This window comes from Rhinoderma darwinii, chromosome 5 (assembly GCF_050947455.1).
Source record: "Rhinoderma darwinii isolate aRhiDar2 chromosome 5, aRhiDar2.hap1, whole genome shotgun sequence".
NCBI lineage: Eukaryota > Metazoa > Chordata > Amphibia > Anura > Rhinodermatidae > Rhinoderma > Rhinoderma darwinii.
The window spans coordinates 95,269,289-95,289,976 of NC_134691.1; the positions used below are offsets into that span (position 1 = coordinate 95,269,289).

General features: G+C 44.1%; 1 pseudogene; it reads right to left on the bottom strand.

Annotated features, from left to right (window-relative positions):
• Positions 1-20,688, bottom strand: part of LOC142652477 (meprin A subunit beta-like) — an 85,584-nt pseudogene that overhangs the window by 51,753 nt on the left and 13,143 nt on the right.

Genomic DNA, 20,688 nt, shown 5'->3' on the forward strand with positions numbered 1-20,688 from the left:
TATTGTAGTGGCATATCTCTATATATATATATCTGTATATGCCAGTGAATAATAATTATATTAGGACAGTGGCGTAACTACCGTTGTAGCAGCCGTAGTGTCTGCTACGGGACCCGCAGCATGAGGGGGCCCGTGACCCCCATGGCCGCAGGCTCCACTATCAGCCGCTATTGCTGCTACAGGGCGACGCCACTGAAGGGGTTGTTCCTACGAAAGACATGCATCCCCTATCCACAGGATATGGAATACATGTGGAATCAGTGGGACGCTCAGCGATAAGGAGAACGGGGGACCGAAAGTCCCCGAAGTTCTCCATGACAAACCTCGAACTTCCGGGGTCTGTCGGCAGCTCCATAGAAATGAATTGCGCACCGGTCGCAGAAGAAATGCCTCCCGATCTGACCCCCTTAGACTTTTATCTTTGGGGTCATCTGAAGGCAATTGTCTATGCTTTGAAGATACGAGATGTGAAGCAACTGAAACTACGGATACTGGAAGCCTGTGCTAGCATTTCTTCTGCGGTGTTGCTATCAGTGTGTGAAGAGTGGGAGAAGAGGGTTGCATTGACAATCCAACACAATGGGCAGCACTTTGAACACATTTTATAAGTGGTCAGAAACTTGTAAATAACTCATGAAAGAATAAAGTAACGTTAACACCAAGCACACCATTGTTTTTCTTGTGAAATTCTCGATAAGTTTGATGTGTCACATGACTCTCTTCCCATTGAAAAAACTAAAGTTGGATATAAAATGGCCGACTTCAAAATGGCCGTCATGGTCAACACCCAGCTTGAAAATTTTCCCCCCTCCCATATACTAATGTGCCACAAACAGGAAGTTAATATCACCAACTATTCCCATTTTATTTAGGTGTATCCATATAAATGGCCCAACCTGTACATGATATTCGCAATACATAATTCCTGATATTGTGGTGGAAAAGGTTAACCATATGTATACATCGCATGATTATGTATAATGTACATGCTTTGGAATGATTTGCACATGTTTCAGGTGCACCAGTTAGAGAGGGGAGGGAGAGTGTGTGGTGGATATTCATTGGAGAGAGATCATAGTATCTACGCAATTCTGGTACTATGCTATTCTCTATATGTCACTGTTCGATACATGTCTTTATGGGGTATGTAGGTTTTTTGTTACCTGTTTGTTGACAAAATCTTTAATAAAGAATCACTTGATTAAAAAAAAAAAAAACAGTCGGGATTTGAGTTCTCTGATCCTGGACGTTACAATGGAGTGTCGGCTGTGACATACAGCTGACACACACTGTCATACTCCCCTTTCCCGGCCATAACATAAAGTTCCGTCAAATGTCGAGAAGGCGTTAATAAATTATACAGAAATCCGTTTTCTCCTTCACAGTGCAAGAGCCGAAGCTCTTCTACAGTGAAGATCAAGGGAGGTTACTTTTGCCTTCTTAGGAAGCTGTACAAACACATTCATACATTGTGTAGCAAGCTCTGCACTTGCAAAATGTATACTTTAGGGAGTATGAAGACTCTTTAGTGCAGTCAAGACCCATGAAAAAATACAATCTACTTACTAGACTGAATATTTGCCCACATAATGGTTAGATAGTCATCCCGGTCTGATCGTGACTGCTCATGTAAAAATCCCAGAGCATGGAGCAATTCATGTTGAACTATTTCTACAGTATCACAGCCTTTTCCAATAGAAATCTGTTGTTTTCCAATTTTCAGATTCCCAATACTTGAATAACACCTAAGGAAATATTATTACATTAATATTTAGCTAAATGCGAATTTGAACCCCTCAAACAATAATTATTTGCTCTGATGCATCTAGAAAAATAATGAATTAGTTTTGCTAATAGTCTTGATTAAAAAGTACACAGCTCCTTTGTAGACCTATGTGCATGCCTTCTAGCCATCCCGGATATAGCGGAACAGTCACAGATTTTTGGCGGTGTTCCGCTATACCGAGCACCCCGCGCCATGTCCCGGTTTCAACTGTACCTGCGTTCTCAGGCATGATGCAGTGACGTCATTGCACCTCCGTGATTCGTTGTGGGAATAGGTGTAGATGATTATTTATTTTATTATTTTTAGGAGGAACTATGGAGGCGTTATACTGTGTGTGTGTGTGGGGGGCACTATAGGGCAATTATACTGTGTGGGGGTAATATGGGGGCATGATACCATGTGGGGGAACTGCTGGGGAATGATGCTGCATGGGGGCACTCTGTGGGCATAATACTGTGTGAGCCTCCTGATGAAGCCATAGGCGAAATGCGTGTCGAGGCGTGCTTTGTGGTGCACCTTCTTTCTCTATCCCAGACTCTCCCATTATGGCCAATGGTATGTTGTCAGTTTTCATTATATTTATAGGTCTTTAACATATATTTCTTTGACTTGTGTACAGCTTAGAGCGCATATATTTATACCTATATGTATTTTCTATATACTATTTTCCCTTCTCATGGGCTAATTAACATTTCATGTCTTGGCATCACAGACTGGTTGCATGCTTATCAGGGTATAGGCAGATCTTTGTGTTGATCCTTTTTGCACTTCATTATTTACTAGATACCCCTTCGCTTGAAGCCAGCCTGATATCCCCGGTTATTGGTGGGCCTTCCATTTTTGCATGTTATGTTTAGGACTAAGATCCAGATATGTTATAACTAGTATTATCTGATAAACATGGATATATGCACTAGGTTGTGATTCTGGGTATAGACATTGAGAGGCACCTTTCTTTCTGTGTCTCTGGACATATTTGTTTCCATTTTGTCCCCTTTTGCGCTCTCATTTTTAACTGTGTTTTTGATACTTTTGTTACTTAATTATATATACAAAAAATTTTTTTTTTCTATATCAGTTTGGGCAGGGCCGTCTTCAGGAATTTCTAGGCCCCATATAGCCAAGATTTCTGCCCCCCCCCCCTCCATTACCGGGGGTGGGCAACGGAAAGTGTGGCACTCACATTTGTACGTTATACGCATTAACTGATTTTGGTGCTGATGTCAAATACAGTGAATGAAACCATGGAGCAGGCAGTGACCGTGGGATATGTCGCCCGGGGGAAACTCCTGAAGTTACTGTCCATGAATGGCAGTGACGTCTGGAGCTTTCCCAGGGCTGGAGTCATCTACTCGCGCTCTGCCCAGGGACTATGGAACTATTCCTGATGTCCATATACGTAAATAGACGTCAGAAGCTTTGAAAAGCCTGGAGAATCCCCTGACGTCACTTTACATATATGTCCATAGAAAAACCTTGAGCACTCTAAGAACATATTGAATCAATCTATGGACTTATAGTGTGGGTTTCCAAACCCGAACCTGTATAGCACCAGCACATCTTACTCTAGAGTGGATCCTTACATATTTTGTTTGATAGACTTTACATATATGGACAGTGATGTCAGGAGTTTTCCCAGGGACAAAGTCCATGGGTAGAGCACTTGTGATGTTCTGTCTGAGGACTCCGGCATTGGGAAGCTCCTGACATCACTGTCCACATACTAATGTTAGGAGTGGTATACGTTTTTTGTGGAATCTCTCAGGATGGAATAACAAAGTCTAGTACGCTATTCCATCCTTCATAAATAAGGTATACCGACGTCTACCAGCCCGACGGAGGCTAAAAGGACATAACGGAGGCTTGTGAATTATCGTCTACATTATTTATAGTGTACATAAGATTTCCTGACGTACACGATAAATTTAGGACAACAACACGATGTGAAGGGAGTCTTAAGGGAGGGGGAAGCACTTGTGAGGATGTAAGGAACACTAATGCTCCGTTCTTACATTGCTCTTAAAGTTCAATGTGTTTTTCATCAGCAAAAATCTGAGGCTTTCCCTTTGATTTCTGACGCAGATGTGCCACAAGCGTGTAGCAGATCCGCACGAGAACAAGGCCCTGTTCGCACAAAGTTTTTTTGCAAACTGCTGCAAAAAACTTCTGAAATCTCCTCCTATTGAGGGAAAAAGAAGCGACATGCCCTTTCTTCGGGCATTTCCGTCTTTGACCTCCCATTGACATAAATAAGAGGAAGAGAAAGCCTGAAGGAATTTCGAGGCAGATTTTTCTGCCTGCAAAAACTGTGGGAACAAGGCCTAAGTCCCATTGTCATTCAAAGTTGCTTATCCTCGGCTTTTCCATGCAAAATAAGTAGCCCGCTACTTATTGCTGTGGTGGATTTCTTTTCATGGTGCAGACAAACATACACGTGGAAACATTTTCGTGAACTGGGTTGTGGAAACCTCATATGCATGGGATGCAGAATCATCGTCGTGTCATCGGAATCCATATCAAATCCAACATGTGTGAACGAAGCCTTCGGGAGAAATTCACACGAACGTGGCTATTTTCGTGTGGCAAATCCGCAGTGTAATACAGGACCAGCAAAGTAAATGAGATCAAGAAATCTCATCTACATGTTGCAGATTTTATCTGCAGAAAAATTGACCTGCGATGTGTATTTTAAAATAAGCTACATGTAAATTTATCTTGCATTTCCCCTTGCGAATTGTTTCTGACTAGAATTGGCAGACACCTTCCCGTACAAGTAAATATATAGACGTACAGACACATATGTACAGACACACACTGGCAGATAAATACACAGACAGGGACATATACAAATACATAAAAGGCACATATATACAAGCACAAAGACACATTCACAAACAGACCCATATATACCCACACAGGCACATATAAACCCAGTACAGATAATGTCATAGATTTCCTGTGCAGCCCCATGTTACACCACAGATAACACACAGTAATAACTGAGTACATATAATGTAGTAGACATTACCTGCAGTCCTATGTAACACCACAGATAACACAGTGATAGCTCTCTGAGTATAGATAATGTAGTAGACGTTACCTGCAGTCCTATGTAACACCACAGATAGCACAGTGATAACTCTCTTAGTACAGATAATGTCGTAGATGCTAACTATACCCACAGACACATATAAACACACACACACACAGAGGCATATATAAGGGCAGCAGTGTATATAAGGGGCAGCAGTGTATATAAGGGGCAGCAGTGTATATAAGGGGCAGCAGGGTATAAAGGGGAAGCAGGGTGTATAGGGGCAGCAGGGTATATAGGGGCAGCAGGGTATATAGAAGGCAGCAGGATATATAGGGGCAGCAGAGTATATAGGGGCAGCAGTGTATATAGGAGGCAGCAGGATATACAGGGGGCAGCAGAATATATAGGGGGCAGCAGGATATATAGGGGCAGCAGGATATATAGGGGCAGCAGGATATATAGGGGCAGCATGATATATAGGGGCAGCAGGGTATATAGGGGCAGCAGGGTATATAGGGGCAGCAGGGTATATAGGGGGCAGCAGGGTATATAGGAGGCAGCAGGATCTATAGGGGCAGCAGAGTATATAGGGGCAGCAGGGTATAGAGGAGGCAGCAGGATATACAGGGGGCAGCAGAATATATAGGGGCCACAGTATATATATAGGGGCAGCAGGGTACATAGGAGGCAGGACATATATCTTTGTTGTATCTGTTCTACTTTAATATTGAACACACACATTTACAAAGAGACATAAAAACACACACACACACACACACACACACACACACACACACACACACACACACACACACACAGTAACATATACACAGAGACACATACTGTAACATATACACAGAGACACATACTGTATACACAGAGGCACATACTGTATACACACAGAGACACACACACACAGAAATACACAGAGACACACAGAGACACACAGACACTCACCATCTCTCCATGCTGACAGGATCACAGGCTTAGTGCAGAACGGGCTGTGGGCGGAGCTTCCTCCTCTGCTCCTCGGATCTATTTACTCCGTGTTTGTAACTAAGAACAGAGCACAGAGTAGAGGCAGAGCCCAATGGTGCCCCCTACATGCTTGGAGGAGGCAGCTCCCTGTGCGCTCGCACAAATTGCACACCCCTAAGGGTATGTTCACATGGCCTATTTTCGGCCGTTTTTGGGCCGTAAATGCCTGAAAAACGGCTGACAAATCGGAAGCAGAATGCCTCCAAACATCTGCCCATTGATTTCAATGGGAAAAACTGCGTTCTGTTCCGATGGGCCATTTTTTTACGCGGCCGTTTTGAAACTGCCACGTAAAAAATGGCCACCAAAAAGAAGTGCAGGTCACTTCCTGGGACGTTTTTGGAGCTGGTTGTCATAGACTCTATTGAAAACAGCTCAGAAAACGGCCGTAAAAAACGCCTCGAAAATCGCAAGTTGCTCAAAATACGACTGAAAATCAGGAGCTGTTTTCCATTAAATGGAATGTCGATTTTGCTGGATTAGTTTCTGGGCGCCATGACGCATTTACACAGATTCTGAGGTACCAGAATAGGGGAAACCCCTTAAAAGTGACCCCATTTTGGAAACTAGACCCTTTGAGGAATTTACTGTAGTTTTCATGGGGTGCATGCGATTTTTTTGATCAGTTTTTATTCTATTTTTAAGAGGCGGGGTGACTAAAAAACAGCAATTCTACTATAGTTTTTTGATCCTTTTTTATTTTACAGAGCTCACCGTGCGCTATAAATGATATATTGACTTAATTTTGTGGGTCGATATGATTACGGCGATACCATATGTTTATAGTTTTTTTTATGTCTTATTGCGTTTGCACAATAAAATACTTTTTATAAAAAATAATTTACTTGTTGTGTTGCCATATTCTAAGAGCCATAACTTTTTTATTTTTCCATCAGAAAAGCCGTGTGAGGACTTGTTTTTTACGTAACGAACTGTAGTTTCAATCAGTACCATTTTTAGGTGTGACTTTTTGATCTCTTTTTATTCCATCTTTTGGGAGGTGAAGGGACCAAAAAATTGTGGTCACTGGTATGGTTTATTATTATTTTCTTTTAGGGTGTTCACCGTGTGGGCTAAATAATGAAATACTTTTGTAGTTCAGGCCGTTATGGACGTGGCGATAACAATTATGTAGTTTATTTGTTTACTTATTTATTTTTATTAATAATAAATTACTGATAAGGGAAAAAGGGGGATTTTTACTTATTACTTTTAAAACGTTTTATTTTTTATTTTTACACAACTTTTTTTGTAACTTTTTTTTACTTTGCCCTACTAGGAGACTTGAAGGCAGGAGGCCCTGATCGCAATTCTAATACACTGCACTACATCCGTAGTGCACCATATTAGAGCTGTCAGCTACTCACTGACAGCAAGCATAGTCAGGACCCACTAGGCTTCTGTAGATGGCATAGCCGGAGGCCATTATTAGTCCTCCGGTTGCCATAGCAACCATCGGCGCCCGCTTACATGTAGCGGGCCGCCGATGGTAGTTAAACCCCTAAGAAGCCGCGATCACTATCGAACGTGACTTCTAAGGAGTTAATCAGCCGGGACACCCTGATCGGTCCCCGCTGAAGGAGCTGCGGCAACTGCTGTACAAGACCGCAGCTGTCACAGCTCCTGTATGTGTCTGGAGGACGGCCGAAATGGCCATTCCTCCCGTGACGTACTATTAGGTCATGGAGCGTGAATGATGCAGTTACCATGACCTAATACTACGTCCAGGAGTGGGAAGGGGTAAATGTGTAGGTACACTTTCACAGAGATTTACTACATTACACACTTTAAATCTTAATAAAAATGTTAACCATCTTTGCAAATGCTTTACATTTATACAACCCGAGCACCAAGCACAGTCCATAAATGCAGCACCAGAACCGAGCTCCGTACATAAATACAGCACTAGAACCAAGGTCGGGACATAAAATGTGTAGATACAACTCATTTGTAGGCAAAATGAACATTTACATCCAGTAACTCACAGGTGACGTCTTTTCTGATTGGAATCTTCTCCTTCCTTTTTTTTCTCCATCCAGCCCAGACCACCATGATGACTTCTTCCAGCTACATCTTGCACCTGCAGGGTTTGCCACCCAGAAATCTTTGGATGACATCATTGTGCCACCTGCATCACGGACAAAGCGTAGAATGGCGAAACTGCGAACTGATGGTTCCTTTGCCCCACTAAAGCTAGATAGGGCTGTTCAATTGTATTTGTATCCTAATGACATGGATACAATTAAGTGCAGAGGGGACTGGTTTGGGATCCCTCTTCTCCCTAGTTCCACAAACCAGCCGTTATTTTAAAAACCAGTTTGGGAGAACTGCCAGATTCCAGATTCCCCTGATTAAGAAGGCATAGCACCTGCCACACCCACTGCAAACAGGTACATAAAATCAAGCTCACAGCAATCTCCACAGACAAACAGTAGTAGTATGGGTTATCCTAAATAGCTAAGTGACTTTAAACGTGACACCTTTGCCACAAGTCAGTTAGTACAATTTCTGATCTGCTGATCAGCTTTAGGGGTGTCGTTTCCAAAATGGGGTCACTTCTCATTATTTCTCATCAGAACCTCTGCAATTGTGAACCAATGGCATGAAAATTGCCAAATTAGGCCGCAAAAGCAAAAAATTAGGGCCACATATAGGGTGTTTATAAAAGCAGGAAACCGTGTATAATAATTAGAGAGCTGTCTTTTCACAGTGGCATGTGCTGGTCACAACAAATTGGGCACTAAAATGGCATATCTATTGACAAATTATCATTTTCAATCTGCAACACCCACTGCGCTCTATATCAACATGCTCACTAGTGGTTTTCATTTGAAGTTTCCGAAATGGATTCACTTCTGGGGAGTTTTCACTGTACTGGTACCTCAGGGGCTCTGCAAATGCAACATGGCACGGTATTGTCATACTCTGGACAAATTATTTTTCAAATATCGTGGTGCTTTTTTATTCTTTATTCCTTGTGAAAATAAAAAATGTTGAGCTAAAACTACATCTTATTGGAAAAAATACAATATTTTATGTTGACGGCCCAATTCTAATAAAATCTATGAAGTCCCTGTGGGGTCAAACTGCTCATTGCACCCCTAAATTTATTCCTTGGTGGTATAGTTTCCAAAATGGGGTATTTTTGGGAGTGTATCTTATGTTTTGGCACATCAAGGTCTCAGCAAATCTATTGTGGGGCCTTGAAAACATCCTTCATTTCTGAGGTCTGTGTTTCAGTCAAATAGCACATTAGGGCCACATATGAGATATTCTAAAAACTGCAAAATCAGGGTAATAAATATTGAGTTGCGTTTTTCTGTTAAAACTTGCTGTGTTACAGAAAAAAAAAAGGATTAAAATTGAATATCTGCAAATAAAAAAAAGCTACGCTTTTTCCGTAACTGCTATTAACTACTATGGAAGTTACGGAAACCACGTAGCTCAGCTACGCTGTTCTCTTCTTACATTGCTGGGAATCACAGAGTGGTAGAACGGGGTTTAGGGGGCCCTATTCTAGAGACAGGTGCGGGTCCCAGAGGTGGGACCCGCATCTATCTGACATTTATGACATATCCTGTGGATATGTCATAAATGTCCCTTATGGGAAACCCCTTTAAGGTTTAAGAAACTTCCAAAATGATGTTTTAAATACTTTGAGGGGTGCAGTTTTTAAAATGGGGTGATTTGTAGAGGCTTCTAATATGTAAACCACTTTAGATAAGTAAAAGCAATCCTGAGTTATTACTGCAAAGTGCCACATGTCAGATTTAAAAATGAGGCTCTGCCAGGATGGTCAAAACTTGCTGCAGCAGGAGGGGGTTAAAGGGGTTGTCCACTTTCTGACAACTGATGACGTATCCAGCGGATAGAATATATTTTAGGCACCTTGTCAGGTTTGAAGAGGTCTTGTGGTGCCAAAACAGTGGAAACACCCCAAAAGTTACCACATTTTGGAAACTACACCCCTCAAGGAATTTATCTAGGTGTATAGTAAGCATTTTGACCACACAGGTTTTTCGCTAAATTTATTAGAATTAGTCTGTAAAAATGAAAATCTACTTTTCTTCTGAAAAAACATAGAAATTTTTAATATTTACAAGAAATAATAAAGAAAATGCACCCCAACATATGTAAAGCAATGTCTCCCAGTTACCGCAATATCCCATATGTGGTAATAAACTGCTGATTGGACCCACAGCAAGCCTCAGAAGGGAAGGAGCGCCATTTGGATTTTGGAGCACAGATTTTGCTGGATTGTTTTTGGTGCCATGCCGCCTTTGCAACGCCCTGGAGGGACCAAAACAGTGGAAGCCCCCCAAGTTACCACATTTTGGAAACACCCCTCAAGGAATTTTTCTAGGGTTATAGTGAGCATTTAGACTCCATGGGTCTTTTGCAGAATTTATTAGAATTAGGCGGAGAAAATTAATATCACAATTTTTTTCCACTAAAATGTTTAATTTTCTCATTTTCACAAGGGATAAAGGAGAAATAAACAACCAATTTTTGTAAAGCTATTTCTCCCGGGTGCGGAAATACCCCACATGTGGTCATACATTTTTTTCATTAGGAATGAATTAACCCTTTCAGGACTGATCCATTTTTTGCGTTCTTATTTTCGTTTTTCACTACCCGCCTTCCAAGAGCCATAACTTTTTTCTTTTTAGAGTGATGCGAGGGCTTATTTCTTGCGGGAGGAATTGTAGTTTCTATTGATACCATTTAAAGTGCCATAAAAAGTACTGGGAAACTGAAGAAAAATAGGAAAATATAGTAATATAGGAAAAAAATCTGATTCCATTTTTTGGGGGTTTTCGTTTTTACAGCTTTGGCCGTGCGGTAAAAACGACAGCGATTTTGACGGTTTAAATTATTTACGTTTTTACTGTGCTCACCGTGCGAGTTAAATAATGGTATATTGTAATTATTCGGCCTTTTACGGACGTAGCGATATCAATTCTGTTTATTTTTTTACATTACTTTAGAAGAAAAATGGGAAAAGGTTTTTTTTTTCAACTTTCACCTTTTTTCTCTCTCACTACTAATTAACTTTAATTCTTCTACACATTTTATTAGTCCCCCTAGGGAACTTGTACCAGCGATCATTAGATCGCTGGTACAATATACTGCAATACTAATGTATTGCAGTATATTGTTATTTTTACAGGCTTCTGTAACCGCACGATCGCTGTTCCTGTCCGTTAGTCCTGGGTGTTAGCTGTAATACACAGCCGACACCCGCAGCGTATGGAGCGGGCTCAGCACGTGAGCCCGCTCCATACATCAACCCCCGCACCATGACGTGCTATTAAGCCGTAGTGCGCAAAGGGGTTAATGCACAGCGGATGGTGTGAATATTGCAATTTTCCACTGATATTCCATTTTAGTGCATAATATGTTGTGCCCAGTTTGTGCCACTGAAGGCAAATACCTCATAAAACGTTAAGCGTGTTCTCCCGGGTATGGCGATGCCATATATGTGGACGCAAACTGCTGTTTGGGCACGCTGCGGGGCTCAGAATGGGACGGACGCCATTTTGCTTTTGGAGCGCAGATTTTGCTTGGTAGTTTTTCTGCTTTGGGTTTTGCTGGTATTTCAGTTTATAATGTGCGGGCATATGTAATCTGTGCGGAGAACATCAGGGCATAATAAGAGGGTATAAAAATGCGGTAAATAAATAATAATTCATAGATATGTGGCCGGTGTCGCACTGACAAATGGTATTGGATGTTACCCGCTTTTAGAAAACACTGCACATTTTGCATCGCCATATTCTGAGAGCCAGAACTTCTTTATTTTTTCACCACCGGAGCTGCGTGAGGGCTTATTTGTTGCGGGACAATCTGTACTTTTCATTGGTACCATTTTGGGGTACATGCGATTTTTTTTTTTATCACTTTTTATTACATTTTTTTGCAAGCCGGGTGACCAAAAACAAGCAATTCTGACAATGTTTTTTAGTTTATTTTTTGCGGCGTTAACCGTGCACTATAAATGACAATTTTACTTTATTCTGCGGGTTGATACGATTACGGCGATACGATATGTATATAGGTTTTTTGGTTTTTTTTCAGCGTTTGTGCAATAAAATCACTTTTTTATAAAATAATTTATTTTCTGTGTCACCATATTCTGAGAGTCGTAACTTTTTTATTTTTCAGTCAAAAAAGCTGTGAAAGAGCTTATTTTTTGCAGGACGGGTTGTAGTTTTTATTGGTACTATTTTCGGGTACATGTGACTTTTTGATCACTTTTTATTCTCTATTTTGGGAGGGATGGTGACCAAAAAATAGCGATTCTGGTGTCGTTTTTTTATTGATTAATCGTGCGGGAAAAATAACATTATAGTTTTATAGTTGGAGTCGTTACGAACGCGGTGATACCAGATATGTGTACCTTTTTTAACGTGTTCAATTTTTTCCTATAATGAAAGACTTTTTATAGGAAAAAAATGCAGTGTTTGTTTATATAACTTCTAACTTTTATTTTTACACTTTTTTAAAACATTTTTATTACTTTTTTTCACTTTTTTCACTTGTCCCACTAGGGGACACTTAGACTTGCAGCTCTGATCGCTGCTGGAATACACGTAGTGTAATGCATTTCAACTGTCATTGTGACGTGACAGTCACACTGACAGGAAGCCTCGGAGGACCAGCGGAGGCTGCTCCTCCGAGGCTTCCGTACATGGCAACCCGGAGGTCATTGTCTGACCTCTGATTGCCACGACAAGCATCAGTAGCCCCCACGATCACTTCATGGGGGCTGCCGATGTGCTTCAAACCACTTAAATGCGGCGACGGCAATCTTAATTGCCGAAATCAGCGGCGATGGTCCGCTGACCGGCAAGGCTGGAGTGTCAGCTGTCAGGGACAACTGACCTCCCGGTTCCCGGACACTGTCCGTTAGGACAGTGTGCGCCGGGAACTACTCCGCAACTGTACGTCCTGATGCGGGAACTAATCCCTCGGCAGGACGTACTATTGCGGAGCAGGGCGGGAAGAGGTTAATAGATAAAACTACAGTTAGGTCCAGAACTATTTGGACAGTGACACAATCTTCATAACTAAAATGTGTTTTTTGTTAATACTGTGTAGAGAATCCTTTGCAGGCAATGACTGCCTGAAGTCTGGAACCCATGAACATCACCAAACGCTGTGTTTCCTCCTTTGTGATGCTTTGCCAGGCCTTTACTGCAGCCGTCTTCAGTTGTTGCTTGTTTGTGGGTTTTTCTGCCTTAAGTTTTGTCTTAAGCAAGTGAAATGCATGCTCGATCGGGTTGAGATCTGGTGATTGACTTGGCCATTGCAGAATATTCCACATCTTTGCCTTAAAAAAACTCCTGGGTTGCTTTCGCAGGATGTTTTGGGTTATTGTCTATCTGTACTGTGAAGCAACATCCAATCAACCTTGCTGCATTTGGTTGAATCTGAGCAGAAAATATATCCCTGAACACTTCAGAATTCATCCGGCTGCTTCTGTCTACACTCACAACATCAATAAACACTAGTGACACAGTGCCTTTGGCAGCCATGCATGCCCATGCCATCACACTGCCGCCACCTTTTTTTGTCAGAGGATGTGATGTGCTTTGGATCTTGAGCCATTCCAAGCCTTTTCCATACTTTCTTCCTCCCATCATTCTGGTACAGGTTGGTCTTAGTTTCATGCTGTTCCAGAACTGGGCTGGCTTCTTTAGATGTTGTTTGGCAAAGTCTAATCTGGCCTATTTTTGAGACTTATTAATGGTTTGCACCTTGTGGTGAACTCTCTGTATTTGCTCTCATGAAGTCTTCTGTTTATGGTAGACTTAGATACTTATACACCTACTTCCAGGAGAGTGATCTACACTCGTGTAGATGTTGTGAAGGGGTTTTTCTTCGCCATGGAAAGGATTCTGTGATCATCCACCACTGTTGTCTTCCGTGGACGTCCAGGCCTTTTGGAGTTCACGAGATCACCAGTGCGCTATTTTTTTTTTCAAGAATGTACCAAACTGTTGATTTGGCCACTCCTAACACTTGTGTTATCTCCCTGATGGATTTCTTCATTTTTTTTCAGCCTAACGATGGTCTGTTTCACTACCATTGAGAGCTCCTTTGACCTCATGTTGTGGGTTCACAGCAACAGCTTCCAAATGCAAATGCCACACCTGGAATCAACTCCAGACCTTTTACCTGCTTAATTGATGATGGATTAATGAGGGAACAGCCCATTAAAAAGCTGTTGAGATAATTGTCCAATTACCTTTGGTCCCTTGAAAAAGAGGCAGCTACACATTAAAGAGCTGTAATTCCTAAACCCTACCTCAAATTAGGATGTGAATACCCTCAAATTAAAGCTGAAAGTCTGCACTTTAAGCCCATATTGATTATATAACTGTATATTCAATATGTTTTGGTAAGCAGCTAAAATGCCAAACTTGTGTCACTGTCCAAATAATTCTGGACCTAACTGTATATAGGCAGTATGGTTGATGTTAGGAATACCAAACATCCCTGGGGATTCGCACCTATATTGAGAACGGTTGTTACCCGACCACGTTTCTCTTGGTGCGGCTACAAGCTGTCGATTCCAGACGGGGACTGTTGGAGAGTGCCGCGCATGTACGCGGCTCTCTCCATTCTATTGATTGGGAGTTATGGAAAGAGCTCAGCAGTGCAAAGATGATACCCACATCTATCAGACATTTATGGCATGTCCTGTGGATATGCCATGAATGTCAAAATGGGAAAAAATTTCCTTCAGCCATGTGTATTACAAATGTGAGAACATTTTGTAAATATTTTATTCTTGTGTCGTGTTGTAAGGGATTGGATATACAGGCCTCCTGTGAGAAGGGCTTCTGTTCACAAGTACCCCAATAAACTGCATATTGTTTTGTACATGTGAATATAAATCAACGATAATATTGCTTACCCTGATCCAGCAAACAGTGACAAGTAATTAGTTTCACCTTTCCAAGGTTGGAAATCAATACACGTTTTAAACCTGAAACGTTCAAATGCTTTCAGAATAACTCCTTTTGCATTCATCTCTGTAATTCCAAAAAATGTCCAGTTAACAAAATATGACTATGCATTACTCATAGATTATTTATGTACGATCATTGATTGCTAGTATACAAAAATGTAACATGAAGCTCCTGGGCCCCAATGCAAAATATGTAACAGTACCTGTTTAAATTTAGTTTTTAATTATGTTTGGAATATGTGCCTGGAAAGCTCCCGATGCATATGCCGAATGTATCCATAGGGTCCCATGCACCCAGGCCAATGGCAGTATGCGTTGGCGTCCTTTTTTTTTTTTTTTTGCTGTATAAGAAAGCGTAGTTGATGCACTTTCCTATACAGAGGCACAGTAAAAAAGTTTATTGCACGGTATATGTTTCTTTACAATGGAAGCCTATTGGTGACATATGCCACTTTATGCCTATAGAATGGCATTGGTCGCAGTATTCCATCAAAGATATATGTCAGGAAATCCTCCCGATATATACCTCCAATGGAAAGCAAAAACTAAATGGGAATAGAGTCTTACACTGAAGGGGTCTTTGCACCACTTATAGCTACACAACTGCTCGTATGTTTTATAATACTTTAATGTGGGTCTGGATGATGTATGTCCCTATGCAGGGTTGTCATGGAAATGAGGGCTTGGAGACAGGAGTGATGGCAAAAACAGAGTGTCACATAGGGTTCGTGGACCCACTGGGCAGTACCGCCTTGGTGGTATGGCAGCTAGCCAACAGGGCGCAGGTTACAGTCTATAGTTAGTATAGAGTACCTGTGGCAGCTCGGACAGTAGCAAGGCAGGCTGGGCTGGGACTAGGCAGCAGGTAGGCGTCGGGTGTGGTGAAGCAGGACAGGCATGGTATACAGCACAGCACGACTTCAGTTCAGCACGGCACTTGACCAGGATAGCACGGGATACAGGAGCAGGGAACACTGCGAATTGGGAAACACTAGGAGACCATTTGCATAGACAAACTTAGGGTACGACAACAACGCTCAGACGTGGGAGGAAGGGGCTGAGCCCTTCTTATAGTCCAGGGTGCTATGGGCTAATTAATCATGAAAGTCCAATGCGCGCTGCCCCTTTAAGAGCGGGCACTAGCGTGTGCACACACCCTACGGGACCCGGCCGAGGTGAGCGGAAGTGAGCGCTGACGTCTCCTGAGGAGGAGACTGGGGCCAGTGCTCACAGAGCCATGGCTGCGGGCGTCAGGAGGTGAGTGACAGATACTGTCGGCCATGGGCATGACTGTATCCCCCCTCTTACACCCCCTCTTCTTGGGGCCAGAGCGAGAGAGAAACTTCTTCAGAAGGGTAGGAGCATTGAGGGTCTCCTCTGGCTCCCAGGACCTCTCTTCAGGACCAAACCCCCTCCATACACCAAATTAAAAATCTTTCCTCTTACTTTCTTGGTGTCCAAGATCTCCTTAACTTCGAAGGAGTCTGAAGAGCCGCTGGAGGCAACCGCTGGCCTAGGAGTCTTGGTAAAGCGGTTCAGAACCACCGGTGTCAGGAGGGAGACATGGAAGGAGTTGGGAATCTTGAGGGTAGAAGGCAGCCGAAGCTTGTAGGTGACAGGGTTGATCTGCTGCAGGATCTCGAAGGGTCAGAGGAACCTGGGAGCAAATTTGTAAGATGGCACCCTCAGTTGGATATTCCTGGAGGACAGCCAGACCTTCGTGCCAGGGAGAAACTGAGGCGGTTATCTGCTCCTTCTATCCGCCTTCCGTTTCATGCGGTCGACCGCCAGCAGGATGGAAGATCGAGTCTGCTGCCAGATCTGCAAAAAGTCCCTAAAAGCAGTGTCAGCAGCTGGTAGCTTGGACGTATCAGGCACCGGGAGAGGAATTCGTATGTGTTGGTCATAGACAATAAAGAACGGTGTCTTCCTTGTGGACTCGCTGGTATGATTATAGTAAGAAAATTCAGCCCACAGGAGCAACTGCACCCAGTCATCATGCTGCTTGGAGATGAAATGGCGTAAGTAGTTCTCCAAGATCTGATTGATCCTCTCGACCTGACCATTGGACTGAGGATGGTAGGTTGAGGGAAAAGTCCAACTTTACAACTAGGAGTCCACAGAGGGCTCTCCAGAACTTCGAGGAGAACTGAACCCCCCGATCAGACACAATATGCTGCGGCAAGCCGTGCAGGCTGAAAATGTGTTGGATGAAAAGCTTGGCCAGTTACGGAGCAGAAGGAAGACTGGTCAAAGGAACGAAGTGGGCCATCTTCGAAAATTGGTCCACCACCCAGACAGTACTGCATCCCGCAGAGAGAGGCAGGTCAGTGATAAAGTCCATAGCTATATGTTGCCAGGGAGCATCGGGCACAGGCAATGGCTAGAGCAGGCCAGAAGGTCTGGAGTGAGTGACCTTGTTAGCTGCACACACTGAACAGGAAGACACAAAGTCCATAATGTCTTTGGGCAGCGTGGGCCACCAGAAATGACGGGCAATCAGATCTTGGGTCTTACGGGTACCCGAGTGACCTGCCAGTCTAGAGGGTGTCCCCAGCGTAGAATTCTCCCTCTGTCAGCCAGGCGCTCAAAAGTCTTTCCTGGAGGAATGTCCCCAACTTGCAGGGGGTTGACAGAGACAATGCAAGACGGATCAATAATGTTCTGTGGACTCTCCATGGTGTCCTCTGTCTCGAAAGACATGGACAAGGCATCGGCCCTCACATTTTTGTCAGCCGGGCGATAATGGAGCTCAAACTAGAACCTGGTAAAGAACGACGACCACCTGGCCTGACGAGGATTCAGTCATTGGGCCGTCTGGAGATAAGTGAGGTTCTTGTGGTCCGTAAAAATTAGGATAAAATGAGCTGCGCCCTCTAGTATATGTCTCCACTCCTCCAGAGCCAATTTGATGGCCAGTAACTCCCGATCCCCAATCGAGTAGTTGTGTTCTGCGGAAGAGAAGTGCTTAGAGAAATATCCACATACCATTGATTTGCCCTTGGAACCTCTCTGGAACAGGAGTGAGCCAGCACCGACAGAGGATGTGTCCACCTCCAACGAGAACTGTAGCGAAACATCTGGATGATGGAGGATAAAGGCTGACATGAAGGCGGCTATTAAATGCAGACTCTGCCTCAGGAGTCCACACCTTGGCGTGCATGCCCTTCTTGGTGAGGTTAGAGATAGAAGAAGTCAGTGAGGAGAAGTTTGGGATGAACTGTCTGTAAAAACTGGCGAATCCCAGAAAGCACTGTATGGCCCTCAAGCCTTGAGGGCATGGCCATTCCAGAACGGACTTTACCTTTTCAGGATCCATCTCGAGACCTCAATTTGAGACGATGTAGCCCAGGAAAGGTAGAGCATCTTTCTCAAACACGCACTTCTCCAACTTGGCGTACAGACGATTCTCCCTTAACCGCATCAAAACTTGACAGACATGTCCCTGAGGAGTCATAGGATCTGGAGAAAAATCAAGATGTCATCAAGATAGACCACAACACAAACATAGAGGAGGTTACGGAAGAGGTTATTAACAAACTCCTGGAAGACCGCGGGAGCATTACTCAGGCCGAAGGGCATTACTAGGTACTCATAGTGTCCATCACGGGTGTTAAATGCAGTCTTCCATTCGTCACCCTGGCGAATCCGGATTAGGTTGTATGCCCCACGCAGGTCTAGTTTGGAAAAAATCTTGGCACCACGTATACGATCAAACAGTTTTGAGATCAGTGGCAACGGATACTTATTTTTCACCGTGATCTGGTTGAGACCCTGGTAGTTGATACAGGGACGTAGAGAACCATCCCTTTTCTTGACGAAGAAGAACCCGGCTCCTGCGGGAGAGGAAGATTTCCGTATGAAGCCCCTCTCCAAGTTCTCTTTAACATAGGTGGACATGGACTGAGTCTCTGGTAAGGAGAGAGGATATACCCTACCATGGGGAAGGGATGCACCAGGAATCAGCTCAATACGGTGGGGGCAGCATCTCGCCTTCTTCTTGCTGAAGATATCCGAAAATGCAGCATAATGACCAGGCAATCCTGGCAATGACTGAGGCAGAGGAGGCTGAGCCGAACAAATCTATCCCAGGCAAAGCTTGTGACACTCGGGGCGCCACTGGAGAACCTCTCCAGAGTTCCAGTCCAGGACTGGGGCATGTAATCTGAGCCAAGGCACGCCCAGCAGCACAGGGTTAACGGCCTTGGACAAGACAAAGAACGATAACAGCTCGGAGTGGAGAGCTCCCACTTGGAGCCTCCATGGCTTGGTCACAGCAATAACTGGATCTGGCAGAGGTAGTCCATTCACAGATGCAACCGTCAATGGCGTCTCCCGAGGGGTAGTGGGTAATTGAAGAAGATCCACCAGGTCTCTACAAATGAAATTAGCAGCGTATCCAGAGTCCAGATATGCAGAGACCTGATGCGTTCTCTCGCCAGACACTATGGTCACTGGCATGGACAATTTAGACGGAAGTCCTTTTTTATCCAAGGTTGTCTCTCCTAGCAACCCTAGGCTTTGGGACTTTTGGGGACACAGACGCACAAGATGGCCTCCGAGGCCACAATATAGACAGAGTCCCAAAGTGTGTCTGCGTTGTTTCTCCTGGGTGGATAGCTTACACTGGTCTATCCTCACAGACTCCTTAGGAGGATTGGCACCTGTGGACAGCAGAGGTTGCTGCAAGGGTGTAACCGGACTAGGAAGGGCTTCATCTCAACGAGCCTCTTGGAGCCGTTCTCGGATCCTCATATCAATCCGGGCGGACAGAAGTATAAGGTCATCCAGGGTAGACGGTAGATCTCAAGCGGCAAGTTCGTCCTTAATTTTAGGAGACAGACCCTGCCAGAATGTAGCCACCAGGGCCTCATTGTTCCACAACAGTTCTCACGCCAGGGTGCAGAAGTGGATGGCATACTCGCTCACGGAGGTGTCTCCTTGGCGTAGGTTTAGCATGGAAACCGCTGCCGATGAGACTCGTCCAGGCTCCACAAACACCATGCGAGAAGTCCGGAGAAAGCCCTGGAAGTCACGGATGTCTGGTCCTTGTCTCTCCCAAATAGGATTCGCCCATGCAAGAGCCTTGCCAGTGAGGAGAGAGATGATGAAAGCAACCCTTGCGCCATCAGACAAAAATGTCCTTGCATACAGGCTGAAGTGGATCTGGCACTGGTTCAAAAATCCCTGACAGGTACCTGTATCTCCATCATAGCGGTCAGGAAGTGGCAAAGAAAAACGGGGATCAACACTGCCAGGTGGTGTAGTTGGAGGAACGGCAGTTTGTGCCTCCTGCCGACGTGCGAGAATGTTCAAGGTCTGTAGGAGTTGGTCCTGTCGAGACTGGAGGTCCAGCTTATCCGTCCGCATCTCTTGTGACGTCATCTTGGTCTTGGATCGACCAGCGGGGTTCATGGCATGAGCGTACTGTCACATAGGGTTCATGGACCCACTGGGCCGTACCGCCTTGACGGTATGGTAGCTGGCCAACATGGTGCAGGTTACAGTCTATAGTTCGTATAGGGTACCTGTGGCTTCTCGGACAGTAGCAAGGCAGGCTCGGCTGGGACTAGCCAGCAGGTAGACGTCAGGCGTGGTGAAGCAGGACAGGCGTGGTATACAGCACAGCACGACTTCAGCTCAGCACGGCACTTGACCAGTATAGCACGGGATGCAGGATACAGGAGCAGGGAACACTGGGAAAAACTAGGAGAACATTTGCATAGACAAACTTAGGGTACGACAACAACGCTCAGGTGTGGGAGTAAGGGGCTGAGCCCTTCTTATAGTCCCGGGTGCTTTGGGCTAATTAATCATGAAAGTCCGGTGCACGCGCTGCCCCTTTAAGAG